Source organism: Clarias gariepinus, chromosome 14, assembly GCF_024256425.1.
Source record: "Clarias gariepinus isolate MV-2021 ecotype Netherlands chromosome 14, CGAR_prim_01v2, whole genome shotgun sequence".
Lineage (NCBI taxonomy): Eukaryota > Metazoa > Chordata > Actinopteri > Siluriformes > Clariidae > Clarias > Clarias gariepinus.
Genome location: NC_071113.1, coordinates 4,436,734 through 4,449,452, shown reverse-complemented (window position 1 = coordinate 4,449,452; position 12,719 = coordinate 4,436,734). Strand labels below are relative to the sequence as shown.

Sequence of the window (12,719 nt, the reverse complement as noted above, 5' to 3'; positions counted from 1 at the left end):
AAGTGACCCATTTAGTGACCTTCGGCCAACTGTCAATGCAGAAGTCGAATCAAAAGCAGGTCCTGGCAGCGGTGGGATTCGAACCCACGCCTCCGAAGAGACTGGAGCCTTAATCCAGCGCCTTAGACCGCTCGGCCACGCTACCAATAGATGAAGGAAGCGACCATGGAAAATCACAAAAGAAAGAGAGCGAACGTGCAAAGATTAGGCAATAATGGCTGCCCTTCGTTCATTACCAAAATTGGTTGTGCACGCTCTTGTTGATGACAAAAGATTCCATACCTACATGGGTTATGCACAGTGGATCGACTGTCAACTGCCTTAAATCTCATGTTGACATAGTTCAAACAGATGAACCTGGGAGCAAAAGGCGCATGACCAGTGCTACGTGTCTCCAGTCAGGCTCATGGACCTGTGTAAAAGCGCTGCTTGTAGGTCTTCTTGACGAAAAAGACACTGCAATAGCGTGAGGCATTCTAGGAACCGCCTAAAACACACAAGCGACGAAGGTGGGATTCGAACCCACGCGCGCAGAGCACAATGGATTAGCAGTTCATCGCCTTAACCTCTCGGCCACCTCGTCGAAAGCAATGAACATCCTCACACACTTTGTAAGGGACAGCGGAATATCTTGAAGTTGTTTTTTTTTCTTATCAACTCCATGCATGTCTGAGAGCATGGCATCCAAGTTTCATCCCAGAGCCCACTGAATTTGAAGTGCTCGCATTAAACTCTTGGCCACCAAGTACAGCGCTTCCAGCGTTTAAGACAAATTCTGGAAAGATCATTTCTTTTCTTTTTTTTGAGCAAACTAGATGACTCATTCTCTCATTCAACATGTGTATGCCTTGTGGCATGTGGTGTGCTTTAACAGGAAGTGAATTGAGTGGATGCGGAGAGGCGCTGCAAACTTGACAGAGAACAGGTTCATTTATTCGTCGAGCTGACCGTTTCCCAATCTTTGGTGGGAAGTTTCGATTAGGCCTATACCCCGCCCTGTTCAGGCGAGCTAGGTAGCTTTTTCGAACAACTATAATGCTTTGTAACTGGAGATGTGAACAGCCTCGTGAAAAGGGAGCAAGTTTTGAGACGCTCTGTAAGCAGCATGCTCCATGTTGGCTGACTGTCTGAGGTACTCCATGGAAACCACGGGAGCTGCTTGGTGGCACAGCATGAAAACATGGGACGCACCAAAACAGCTGTGGTGAGGCTAACGATCCTTTAGCATAAGCCGGGCTGCAGAAGCTATCGAAACACTTTGATGAAGAGAGCTAGCGCATGAGCATTCCAGGAGAAATACCGCTGGAAGTGACCCATTTAGTGACCTTCGGCCAACTGTCAATGCAGAAGTCGAATCAAAAGCAGGTCCTGGCAGCGGTGGGATTCGAACCCACGCCTCCGAAGAGACTGGAGCCTTAATCCAGCGCCTTAGACCGCTCGGCCACGCTACCAACAGATGAAGGAAGCGACCATGGAAAATCACAAAATAAAGAGAGCGAACATGCAAAGATTAGGCAATAATGGCTGCCCTTCGTTCATTACCAAAATTGGTTGAGCACGCTCTTGTTGATGACAAAAGAATCCATACCTACATGGGTTATGCACAGTGGATCGACTGTCAACTGCCTTAAATCTCATGTTGACATAGTTCAAACAGATGAACCTGGGAGCATAAGGCGCATGACCAGTGCTACGTGTCTCCAGTCAGGCTCATGGACCTGTGGAAAAGCGCTGCTTGTAGGTCTTCTTGACGAAAAAGACACTGCAATAGCTTGAGGCATTCTAGGAACCGCCTAAAACACACAAGCGACGAAGGTGGGATTCGAACCCACGCGCGCAGAGCACAATGGATTAGCAGTTCATCGCCTTAACCTCTCGGCCACCTCGTCGAAAGCAATGAACATCCTCACACATTTTGTAAGGGACAGCGGAATATCTTGAAGTTGTTTTTTTTTCTTATCAACTCCATGCATGTCTGAGAGCATGGCATCCAAGTTTCATCCCAGAGCCCACTGAATTTGAAGTGCTCGCATTAAACTCTTGGCCACCAAGTACAGCGCTTCCAGCGTTTAAGACAAATTCTGGAAAGATCATTTCTTTTCTTTTTTTTGAGCAAACTAGATGACTCATTCTCTCATTCAACATGTGTATGCCTTGTGGCATGTGGTGTGCTTTAACAGGAAGTGAATTGAGTGGATGCGGAGAGGCGCTGCAAACTTGACAGAGAACAGGTTCATTTATTCGTCGAGCTGACCGTTTCCCAATCTTTGGTGGGAAGTTTCGATTAGGCCTATACCCCGCCCTGTTCAGGCGAGCTAGGTAGCTTTTTCGAACAACTATAATGCTTTGTAACTGGAGATGTGAACAGCCTCGTGAAAAGGGAGCAAGTTTTGAGACGCTCTGTAAGCAGCATGCTCCATGTTGGCTGACTGTCTGAGGTACTCCATGGAAACCACGGGAGCTGCTTGGTGGCACAGCATGAAAACATGGGACGCACGAGCTACCTGAAGACTTGGGAGACAAGCCACGCAAGGCAGGATTGCCTCCTACATTTGACACCCTGACAGCAGCTTCGATCTGTTTGAATCATTTGGTAAGTGCTATTTGTTGTGAGTTGTAGTTACAGGTGGAGCATTAAAGCATGGGAGCCTAGAGCTGTTTAAATCCTTTCGGAAGAATGACATTACAAACCCCACAATAGGCTCCCTGGCAATGGTGGGCTTGGAAACCATGCCTTTTGGTAGACTGGACTCAAAATCCCAAAGGGGCTTGTGCGGGGATATCAGAGTTAAGCTGTTGATTGAGACATTCCAAGGCAGAACAAGGAAAGCAGGCATGACCACGAAAAACAGCTGTGGTGAGGCTAACGATCCTTTAGCATAAGCCGGGCTGCAGAAGCTATCGAAACACTTTGATGAAGAGAGCTAGCGCATGAGCATTCCAGGAGAAATACCGCTGGAAGTGACCCATTTAGTGACCTTCGGCCAACTGTCAATGCAGAAGTCGAATCAAAAGCGGGTCCTGGCAGCGGTGGGATTCGAACCCACGCCTCCGAAGAGACTAGAGCCTTAATCCAGCGCCTTAGACCGCTCGGCCACGCTACCAACAGATGAAGGAAGCGACCATGGAAAATCACAAAATAAAGAGAGCGAACGTGCAAAGATTAGGCAATAATGGCTGCCCTTCGTTCATTACCAAAATTGGTTGAGCACGCTCTTGTTGATGACAAAAGAATCCATACCTACATGGGTTATGCACAGTGGATCGACTGTCAACTGCCTTAAATCTCATGTTGACATAGTTCAAACAGATGAACCTGGGAGCAAAAGGCGCATGACCAGTGCTACGTGTCTCCAGTCAGGCTCATGGACCTGTGTAAAAGCGCTGCTTGTAGGTCTTCTTGACGAAAAAGACACTGCAATAGCGTGAGGCATTCTAGGAACCGCCTAAAACACACAAGCGACGAAGGTGGGATTCGAACCCACGCGTGCAGAGCACAATGGATTAGCAGTTCATCGCCTTAACCTCTCGGTCACCTCGTCGAAAGCAATGAACATCCTCACACATTTTGTAAGGGACAGCGGAATATCTTGAAGGTTTTTTTTTTTCTTATCAACTCCATGCATGTCTGAGAGCATGGCATCCAAGTTTCATCCCAGAGCCCACTGAATTTGAAGTGCTCGCATTAAACTCTTGGCCACCAAGTACAGCGCTTCCAGCGTTTAAGACAAATTCTGGAAAGATCATTTCTTTTGTTTTTTTTTTAAGCAAACTAGATGACTCATTCTCTCATTAAACATGTGTATGCCTTGTGGCATGTGGTGTGCTTTAACAGGAAGTGAATTGAGTGGATGCGGAGAGGCGCTGCAAACTTGACAGAGAACAGGATCATTTCTTCGTCGAGCTGACCGTTTCCCAATCTTTGGTGGCGAAGTTTCGATTAGGCCCATACCCCGCCCTGTTCAGACGAGCTAGGTAGCTTTTTCGAACAACTATAATGCTTTGTAACTGGAGATGTGAACAGCCTCGTGAAAAGGGAGCAAGTTTTGAGACGCTCTGTAAGCAGCATGCTCAATGTTGGCTGACTGTCTGAGGTACTCCATGGAAACCACGGGAGCTGCTTGGTGAGCCACAGCATGAAAACATGGGACGCACGAGCTACCTGAAGACTTGGGAGACAAGCCACGCAAGGCAGGATTGCCTCCTACATTTGACACCCTGACAGCAGCTTCGATCTGTTTGAATCATTTGGTAAGTGCTATTTGTTGTGAGTTGTAGTTACAGGTGGAGCATTAAAGCATGGGAGCCTAGAGCTGTTTAAATCCTTTCGGAAGAATGACATTACAAACCCCACAATAGGCTCCCTGGCAATGGTGGGCTTGGAAAGCATGCCTTTTGGTAGACTGGACTCAAAATCCCAAAGGGGCTTGTGAGGGGATATCAGAGTTAAGCTGTTGATTGAGACATTCCAAGGGAGAACAAGGAAAGCAGTCATGACCACGAAAAACAGCTGTGGTGAGGCTAACGATCCTTTAGCATAAGCCAAGCTGCAGAAGCTATTGAAACACTTTGATGAAGAGAGCTAGCGCATGAGCATTCCAGGAGAAATACCGCTGGAAGTGACCCATTTAGTGACCTTCGGCCAACTGTCAATGCAGAAGTCGAATCAAAAGCAGGTCCTGGCAGCGGTGGGATTCGAACCCACGCCTCCGAAGAGACTGGAGCCTTAATCCAGCGCCTTAGACCGCTCGGCCACGCTACCAACAGATGAAAGAAGCGACCATGGAAAATCACAAAATAAAGAGAGCGAACGTGCAAAGATTAGGCAATAATGGCTGCCCTTCGTTCATTACCAAAATTGGTTGAGCACGCTCTTGTTGATGACAAAAGAATCCATACCTACATGGGTTATGCACAGTGGATCGACTGTCAACTGCCTTAAATCTCATGTTGACATAGTTCAAACAGATGAACCTGGGAGCAAAAGGCGCATGACCAGTGCTACGTGTCTCCAGTCAGGCTCATGGACCTGTGTAAAAGCGCTGCTTGTAGGTCTTCTTGACGAAAAAGACACTGCAATAGCGTGAGGCATTCTAGGAACCGCCTAAAACACACAAGCGACGAAGGTGGGATTCGAACCCACGCGTGCAGAGCACAATGGATTAGCAGTCCATCGCCTTAACCTCTCGGCCACCTCGTCGAAAGCAATGAACATCCTCACACATTTTGTAAGGGACAGCGGAATATCTTGAAGTTTTTTTTTTTTCTTATCAACTCCATGCATGTCTGAGAGCATGGCATCCAAGTTTCATCCCAGAGCCCACTGAATTTGAAGTGCTCGCATTAAACTCTTGGCCACCAAGTACAGCGCTTCCAGCGTTTAAGACAAATTCTGGAAAGATCATTTCTTTTGTTTTTTTTTTAAGCAAACTAGATGACTCATTCTCTCATTCAACATGTGTATGCCTTGTGGCATGTGGTGTGCTTTAACAGGAAGTGAATTGAGTGGATGCGGAGAGGCGCTGCAAACTTGACAGAGAACAGGATCATTTCTTCGTCGAGCTGACCGTTTCCCAATCTTTGGTGGCGAAGTTTCGATTAGGCCCATACCCCGCCCTGTTCAGACGAGCTAGGTAGCTTTTTCGAACAACTATAATGCTTTGTAACTGGAGATGTGAACAGCCTCGTGAAAAGGGAGCAAGTTTTGAGACGCTCTGTAAGCAGCATGCTCCATGTTGGCTGACTGTCTGAGGTACTCCATGGAAACCACGGGAGCTGCTTGGTGAGGCACAGCATGAAAACATGGGACGCACGAGCTACCTGAAGACTTGGGAGACAAGCCACGCAAGGCAGGATTGCCTCCTACATTAGACACCCTGACAGCAGCTTCGATCTGTTTGAATCATTTGGTAAGTGCTATTTGTTGTGAGTTGTAGTTACAGGTGGAGCATTAAAGCATGGGAGCCTAGAGCTGTTTAAATCCTTTCGGAAGAATGACATTACAAACCCCACAATAGGCTCCCTGGCAATGGTGGGCTTGGAAAGCATGCCTTTTGGTAGACTGGACTCAAAATCCCAAAGGGGCTTGTGAGGGGATATCAGAGTTAAGCTGTTGATTGAGACATTCCAAGGGAGAACAAGGAAAGCAGGCATGACCACGAAAAACAGCTGTGGTGAGGCTAACGATCCTTTAGCATAAGCCGGGCTGCAGAAGCTATCGAAACACTTTGATGAAGAGAGCTAGCGCATGAGCATTCCAGGAGAAATACCGCTGGAAGTGACCCATTTAGTGACCTTCGGCCAACTGTCAATGCAGAAGTCGAATCAAAAGCAGGTCCTGGCAGCGGTGGGATTCGAACCCACGCCTCCGAAGAGACTGGAGCCTTAATCCAGCGCCTTAGACCGCTCGGCCACGCTACCAACAGATGAAGGAAGCGACCATGGAAAATCACAAAATAAAGAGAGCGAACGTGCAAAGATTAGGCAATAATGGCTGCCCTTCGTTCATTACCAAAATTGGTTGAGCACGCTCTTGTTGATAACAAAAGAATCCATACCTACATGGGTTATGCACAGTGGATCGACTGTCAACTGCCTTAAATCTCATGTTGACATAGTTCAAACAGATGAACCTGGGAGCAAAAGGCGTATGACCAGTGCTACGTGTCTCCAGTCAGGCTCATAGACCTGTGTAAAAGTGCTGCTTGTAGGTCTTCTTGACGAAAAAGACACTGCAATAGCGAGAGGCATTTTAGGAACCGGCTAAAACACACAAGCGACGAAGGTGGGATTTGATCCCACGCGTGCAGAGCACAATAGATTAGCAGTCCATCGCATTAACCTTTCGGCCACCTCGTCGAAACCAAGGAAAATCCTCACACATTTTGTCAGGGACAGCGGAATATCTTGAAGTTGTTTTTTTTTCTTATCAACTCCATGCACGTCTGAGAGCATGGCATCCAAGTTTCATCCCATTCATCCATTCTCTCATTCAACATGTGTATGCCTTGTGGCATGTGGTGTGCTTTAACAGGAAGTGAATTGAGTGGATGCGGAAAGGCGCTGCAAACTTGACAGAGAACAGGATCATTTCTTCGTCGAGCTGACCGTTTCCCAATCTTTGGTGGCGAAGTTTCGATTAGGCCCATACCCCGCCCTGTTCAGACGAGCTAGGTAGCTTTTTCGAACAACTATAATGCTTTGTAACTGGAGATGTGAACAGCCTCGTGAAAAGGGAGCAAGTTTTGAGACGCTCTGTAAGCAGCATGCTCCATGTTGGCTGACTGTCTGAGGTACTCCATGGAAACCACGGGAGCTGCTTGGTGAGGCACAGCATGAAAACATGGGACGCACGAGCTACCTGAAGACTTGGGAGACAAGCCACGCAAGGCAGGATTGCCTCCTACATTTGACACCCTGACAGCAGCTTCGATCTGTTTGAATCATTTGGTAAGTGCTATTTGTTGTGAGTTGTAGTTACAGGTGGAGCATTAAAGCATGGGAGCCTAGAGCTGTTTAAATCCTTTCGGAAGAATGACATTACAAACCCCACAATAGGCTCCCTGGCAATGGTGGGCTTGGAAAGCATGCCTTTTGGTAGACTGGACTCAAAATCCCAAAGGGGCTTGTGAGGGGATATCAGAGTTAAGCTGTTGATTGAGACATTCCAAGGGAGAACAAGGAAAGCAGGCATGACCACGAAAAACAGCTGTGGTGAGGCTAACGATCCTTTAGCATAAGCCGGGCTGCAGAAGCTATCGAAACACTTTGATGAAGAGAGCTAGCGCATGAGCATTCCAGGAGAAATACCGCTGGAAGTGACCCATTTAGTGACCTTCGGCCAACTGTCAATGCAGAAGTCGAATCAAAAGCAGGTCCTGGCAGCGGTGGGATTCGAACCCACGCCTCCGAAGAGACTGGAGCCTTAATCCAGCGCCTTAGACCGCTCGGCCACGCTACCAACAGATGAAGGAAGCGACCATGGAAAATCACAAAAGAAAGAGAGCGAACGTGCAAAGATTAGGCAATAATGGCTGCCCTTCGTTCATTACCAAAATTGGTTGAGCACGCTCTTGTTGATGACAAAAGAATCCATACCTACATGGGTTATGCACAGTGGATTGACTGTCAACTGCCTTAAATCTTATGTTGACATAGTTCAAACAGATGAACCTGGGAGCAAAAGGCGCATGACCAGTGCTACGTGTCTCCAGTCAGGCTCATGGACCTGTGTAAACGCGCTGCTTGTAGGTCTTCTTGACGAAAAAGACACTGCAATAGCGTGAGGCATTCTAGGAACCGCCTAAAACACACAAGCGACGAAGCTGGGATTCGAACCCACGCGTGCAGAGCACAATGGATTAGCATTCTCTCATTCAACATGTGTATGCCTTGTGGCATGTGGTGTGCTTTAACAGGAAGTGAATTGAGTGGATGCGGAGAGGCGCTGCAAACTTGACAGAGAACAGGATCATTTCTTCGTCGAGCTGACCGTTTCCCAATCTTTGGTGGCGAAGTTTCGATTAGGCCCATACCCCGCCCTGTTCAGACGAGCTAGGTAGCTTTTTCGAACAACTATAATGCTTTGTAACTGGAGATGTGAACAGCCTCGTGAAAAGGGAGCAAGTTTTGAGACGCTTTGTAAGCAGCATGCTCCATGTTGGCTGACTGTCTGAGGTACTCCATGGAAACCACGGGAGCTGCTTGGTGAGGCACAGCATGAAAACATGGGACGCACGAGCTACCTGAAGACTTGGGAGACAAGCCACGCAAGGCAGGATTGCCTCCTACATTTGACACCCTGACAGCAGCTTCGATCTGTTTGAATCATTTGGTAAGTGCTATTTGTTGTGAGTTGTAGTTACAGGTGGAGCATTAAAGCATGGGAGCCTAGAGCTGTTTAAATCCTTTCGGAAGAATGACATTACAAACCCCACAATAGGCTCCCTGGCAATGGTGGGCTTGGAAAGCATGCCTTTTGGTAGACTGGACTCAAAATCCCAAAGGGGCTTGTGAGGGGATATCAGAGTTAAGCTGTTGATTGAGACATTCCAAGGGAGAACAAGGAAAGCAGGCATGACCACGAAAAACAGCTGTGGTGAGGCTAACGATCCTTTAGCATAAGCCGGGCTGCAGAAGCTATCGAAACACTTTAATGAAGAGAGCTAGCGCATGAGCATTCCAGGAGAAATACCGCTGGAAGTGACCCATTTAGTGACCTTCGGCCAACTGTCAATGCAGAAGTCGAATCAAAAGCAGGTCCTGGCAGCGGTGGGATTCGAACCCACGCCTCCGAAGAGACTGGAGCCTTAATCCAGCGCCTTAGACCGCTCGGCCACGCTACCAACAGATGAAGGAAGCGACCATGGAAAATCACAAAAGAAAGAGAGCGAACGTGCAAAGATTAGGCAATAATGGCTGCCCTTCGTTCATTACCAAAATTGGTTGAGCACGCTCTTGTTGATGACAAAAGAATCCATACCTACATGGGTTATGCACAGTGGATTGACTGTCAACTGCCTTAAATCTCATGTTGACATAGTTCAAACAGATGAACCTGGGAGCAAAAGGCGCATGACCAGTGCTACGTGTCTCCAGTCAGGCTCATGGACCTGTGTAAAAGCGCTGCTTGTAGGTCTTCTTGACGAAAAAGACACTGCAATAGCGTGAGGCATTCTAGGAACCGCCTAAAACACACAAGCGACGAAGGTGGGATTCGAACCCACGCGTGCAGAGCACAATGGATTAGCATTCTCTCATTCAACATGTGTATGCCTTGTGGCATGTGGTGTGCTTTAACAGGAAGTGAATTGAGTGGATGCGGAGAGGCGCTGCAAACTTGACAGAGAACAGGATCATTTCTTCGTCGAGCTGACCGTTTCCCAATCTTTGGTGGCGAAGTTTCGATTAGGCCCATACCCCGCCCTGTTCAGACGAGCTAGGTAGCTTTTTCGAACAACTATAATGCTTTGTATCTGGAGATGTGTACAGCCTCGTGAAAAGGGAGCAAGTTTTGAGACGCTCTGTAAGCAGCATGCTCCATGTTGGCTGACTGTCTGAGGTAATCCATGGAAACCACGGGAGCTGCTTGGTGAGGCACAGCATGAAAACATGGGATGCACGAGCTACCTTAAGACTTGGGAGACAAGCCACGCAAGGCAGGATTGCCTCCTACATTTGACACCCTGACAGCAGCTTCGATCTGTTTGAATCATTTGGTAAGTGCTATTTGTTGTGAGTTGTAGTTACAGGTGGAGCATTAAAGCATGGGAGCCTAGAGCTGTTTAAATCCTTTCGGAAGAATGACATTACAAACCCCACAATAGGCTCCCTGGCAATGGTGGGCTTGGAAAGCATGCCTTTTGGTAGACTGGACTCAAAATCCCAAAGGGGCTTGTGAGGGGATATCAGAGTTAAGCTGTTGATTGAGACATTCCAAGGGAGAACAAGGAAAGCAGTCATGACCACGAAAAACAGCTGTGGTGAGGCTAACGATCCTTTAGCATAAGCCAGGCTGCAGAAGCTATCGAAACACTTTGATGAAGAGAGCTAGCGCATGAGCATTCCAGGAGAAATACCGCTGGAAGTGACCCATTTAGTGACCTTCGGCCAACTGTCAATGCAGAAGTCGAATCAAAAACAGGTCCTGGCAGCGGTGGGATTCGAACCCACGCCTCCGAAGAGACTGGAGCCTTAATCCAGCGCCTTAGACCGCTCGGCCACGCTACCAACAGATGAAGGAAGCGACCATGGAAAATCACAAAATAAAGAGAGCGAACGTGCAAAGATTAGGCAATAATGGCTGCCCTTCGTTCATTACCAAAATTGGTTGAGCACGCTCTTGTTGATGACAAAAGAATCCATACCTACATGGGTTATGCACAGTGGATCGACTGTCAACTGCCTTAAATCTCATGTTGACATAGTTCAAACAGATGAACCTGGGAGCAAAAGGCGCATGACCAGTGCTACGTGTCTCCAGTCAGGCTCATGGACCTGTGTAAAAGCGCTGCTTGTAGGTCTTCTTGACGAAAAAGACACTGCAATAGCGTGAGGCATTCTAGGAACCGCCTAAAACACACAAGCGACGAAGGTGGGATTCGAACCCACGCGTGCAGAGCACAATGGATTAGCAGTCCATCGCCTTAACCTCTCGGCCACCTCGTCGAAAGCAATGAACATCCTCACACATTTTGTAAGGGACAGCGGAATATCTTGAAGTTTTTTTTTTTTCTTATCAACTCCATGCATGTCTGAGAGCATGGCATCCAAGTTTCATCCCAGAGCCCACTGAATTTGAAGTGCTCGCATTAAACTCTTGGCCACCAAGTACAGCGCTTCCAGCGTTTAAGACAAATTCTGGAAAGATCATTTCTTTTGTTTTTTTTTTAAGCAAACTAGATGACTCATTCTCTCATTCAACATGTGTATGCCTTGTGGCATGTGGTGTGCTTTAACAGGAAGTGAATTGAGTGGATGCGGAGAGGCGCTGCAAACTTGACAGAGAACAGGATCATTTCTTCGTCGAGCTGACCGTTTCCCAATCTTTGGTGGCGAAGTTTCGATTAGGCCCATACCCCGCCCTGTTCAGACGAGCTAGGTAGCTTTTTCGAACAACTATAATGCTTTGTAACTGGAGATGTGAACAGCCTCGTGAAAAGGGAGCAAGTTTTGAGACGCTCTGTAAGCAGCATGCTCCATGTTGGCTGACTGTCTGAGGTACTCCATGGAAACCACGGGAGCTGCTTGGTGAGGCACAGCATGAAAACATGGGACGCACGAGCTACCTGAAGACTTGGGAGACAAGCCACGCAAGGCAGGATTGCCTCCTACATTTGACACCCTGACAGCAGCTTCGATCTGTTTGAATCATTTGGTAAGTGCTATTTGTTGTGAGTTGTAGTTACAGGTGGAGCATTAAAGCATGGGAGCCTAGAGCTGTTTAAATCCTTTCGGAAGAATGACATTACAAACCCCACAATAGGCTCCCTGGCAATGGTGGGCTTGGAAAGCATGCCTTTTGGTAGACTGGACTCAAAATCCCAAAGGGGCTTGTGAGGGGATATCAGAGTTAAGCTGTTGATTGAGACATTCCAAGGGAGAACAAGGAAAGCAGGCATGACCACGAAAAACAGCTGTGGTGAGGCTAACGATCCTTTAGCATAAGCCGGGCTGCAGAAGCTATCGAAACACTTTGATGAAGAGAGCTAGCGCATGAGCATTCCAGGAGAAATACCGCTGTAAGTGACCCATTTAGTGACCTTCGGCCAACTGTCAATGCAGAAGTCGAATCAAAAGCAGGTCCTGGCAGCGGTGGGATTCGAACCCACGCCTCCGAAGAGACTGGAGCCTTAATCCAGCGCCTTAGACTGCTCGGCCACGCTACCAACAGATGAAGGAAGCGACCATGGAAAATCACAAAATAAAGAGAGCGAACGTGCAAAGATTAGGCAATAATGGCTGCCCTTCGTTCATTACCAAAATTGGTTGAGCACGCTCTTGTTGATAACAAAAGAATCCATACCTACATGGGTTATGCACAGTGGATCGACTGTCAACTGCCTTAAATCTCATGTTGACATAGTTCAAACAGATGAACCTGGGAGCAAAAGGCGTATGACCAGTGCTACGTGTCTCCAGTCAGGCTCATAGACCTGTGTAAAAGTGCTGCTTGTAGGTCTTCTTGACGAAAAAGACACTGCAATAGCGAGAGGCATTTT

At 47.6% G+C, this 12,719-nt stretch overlaps 11 non-coding genes across 11 annotated transcripts; all 11 read right to left on the bottom strand.

Annotated features, from left to right (window-relative positions):
* Positions 1-63: 63 nt before the first annotated feature.
* trnal-aag (transfer RNA leucine (anticodon AAG)) lies at positions 64-145 on the bottom strand. Its single transcript has one exon. It is a non-coding gene; the product is annotated as a tRNA-Leu (tRNA).
* Positions 146-1,369: 1,224 nt separating this feature from the next.
* On the bottom strand, positions 1,370-1,451 carry trnal-aag (transfer RNA leucine (anticodon AAG)). Its single transcript has one exon. It is a non-coding gene; the product is annotated as a tRNA-Leu (tRNA).
* Positions 1,452-3,022: 1,571 nt separating this feature from the next.
* Positions 3,023-3,104, bottom strand: trnal-aag (transfer RNA leucine (anticodon AAG)). The gene has a single exon. It is a non-coding gene; the product is annotated as a tRNA-Leu (tRNA).
* Positions 3,105-4,680: 1,576 nt separating this feature from the next.
* Positions 4,681-4,762, bottom strand: trnal-aag (transfer RNA leucine (anticodon AAG)). The gene has a single exon. It is a non-coding gene; the product is annotated as a tRNA-Leu (tRNA).
* Positions 4,763-5,118: 356 nt separating this feature from the next.
* Positions 5,119-5,200, bottom strand: trnas-gcu (transfer RNA serine (anticodon GCU)). The gene has a single exon. It is a non-coding gene; the product is annotated as a tRNA-Ser (tRNA).
* A 1,138-nt stretch (positions 5,201-6,338) lies between these two features.
* On the bottom strand, positions 6,339-6,420 carry trnal-aag (transfer RNA leucine (anticodon AAG)). The gene has a single exon. It is a non-coding gene; the product is annotated as a tRNA-Leu (tRNA).
* A 1,458-nt stretch (positions 6,421-7,878) lies between these two features.
* Positions 7,879-7,960, bottom strand: trnal-aag (transfer RNA leucine (anticodon AAG)). The gene has a single exon. It is a non-coding gene; the product is annotated as a tRNA-Leu (tRNA).
* Positions 7,961-9,262: 1,302 nt separating this feature from the next.
* Positions 9,263-9,344, bottom strand: trnal-aag (transfer RNA leucine (anticodon AAG)). The gene has a single exon. It is a non-coding gene; the product is annotated as a tRNA-Leu (tRNA).
* A 1,302-nt stretch (positions 9,345-10,646) lies between these two features.
* trnal-aag (transfer RNA leucine (anticodon AAG)) lies at positions 10,647-10,728 on the bottom strand. The gene has a single exon. It is a non-coding gene; the product is annotated as a tRNA-Leu (tRNA).
* Positions 10,729-11,084: 356 nt separating this feature from the next.
* trnas-gcu (transfer RNA serine (anticodon GCU)) lies at positions 11,085-11,166 on the bottom strand. The gene has a single exon. It is a non-coding gene; the product is annotated as a tRNA-Ser (tRNA).
* Positions 11,167-12,304: 1,138 nt separating this feature from the next.
* Positions 12,305-12,386, bottom strand: trnal-aag (transfer RNA leucine (anticodon AAG)). The gene has a single exon. It is a non-coding gene; the product is annotated as a tRNA-Leu (tRNA).
* Between the last annotated feature and the right edge of the window lie 333 nt (positions 12,387-12,719).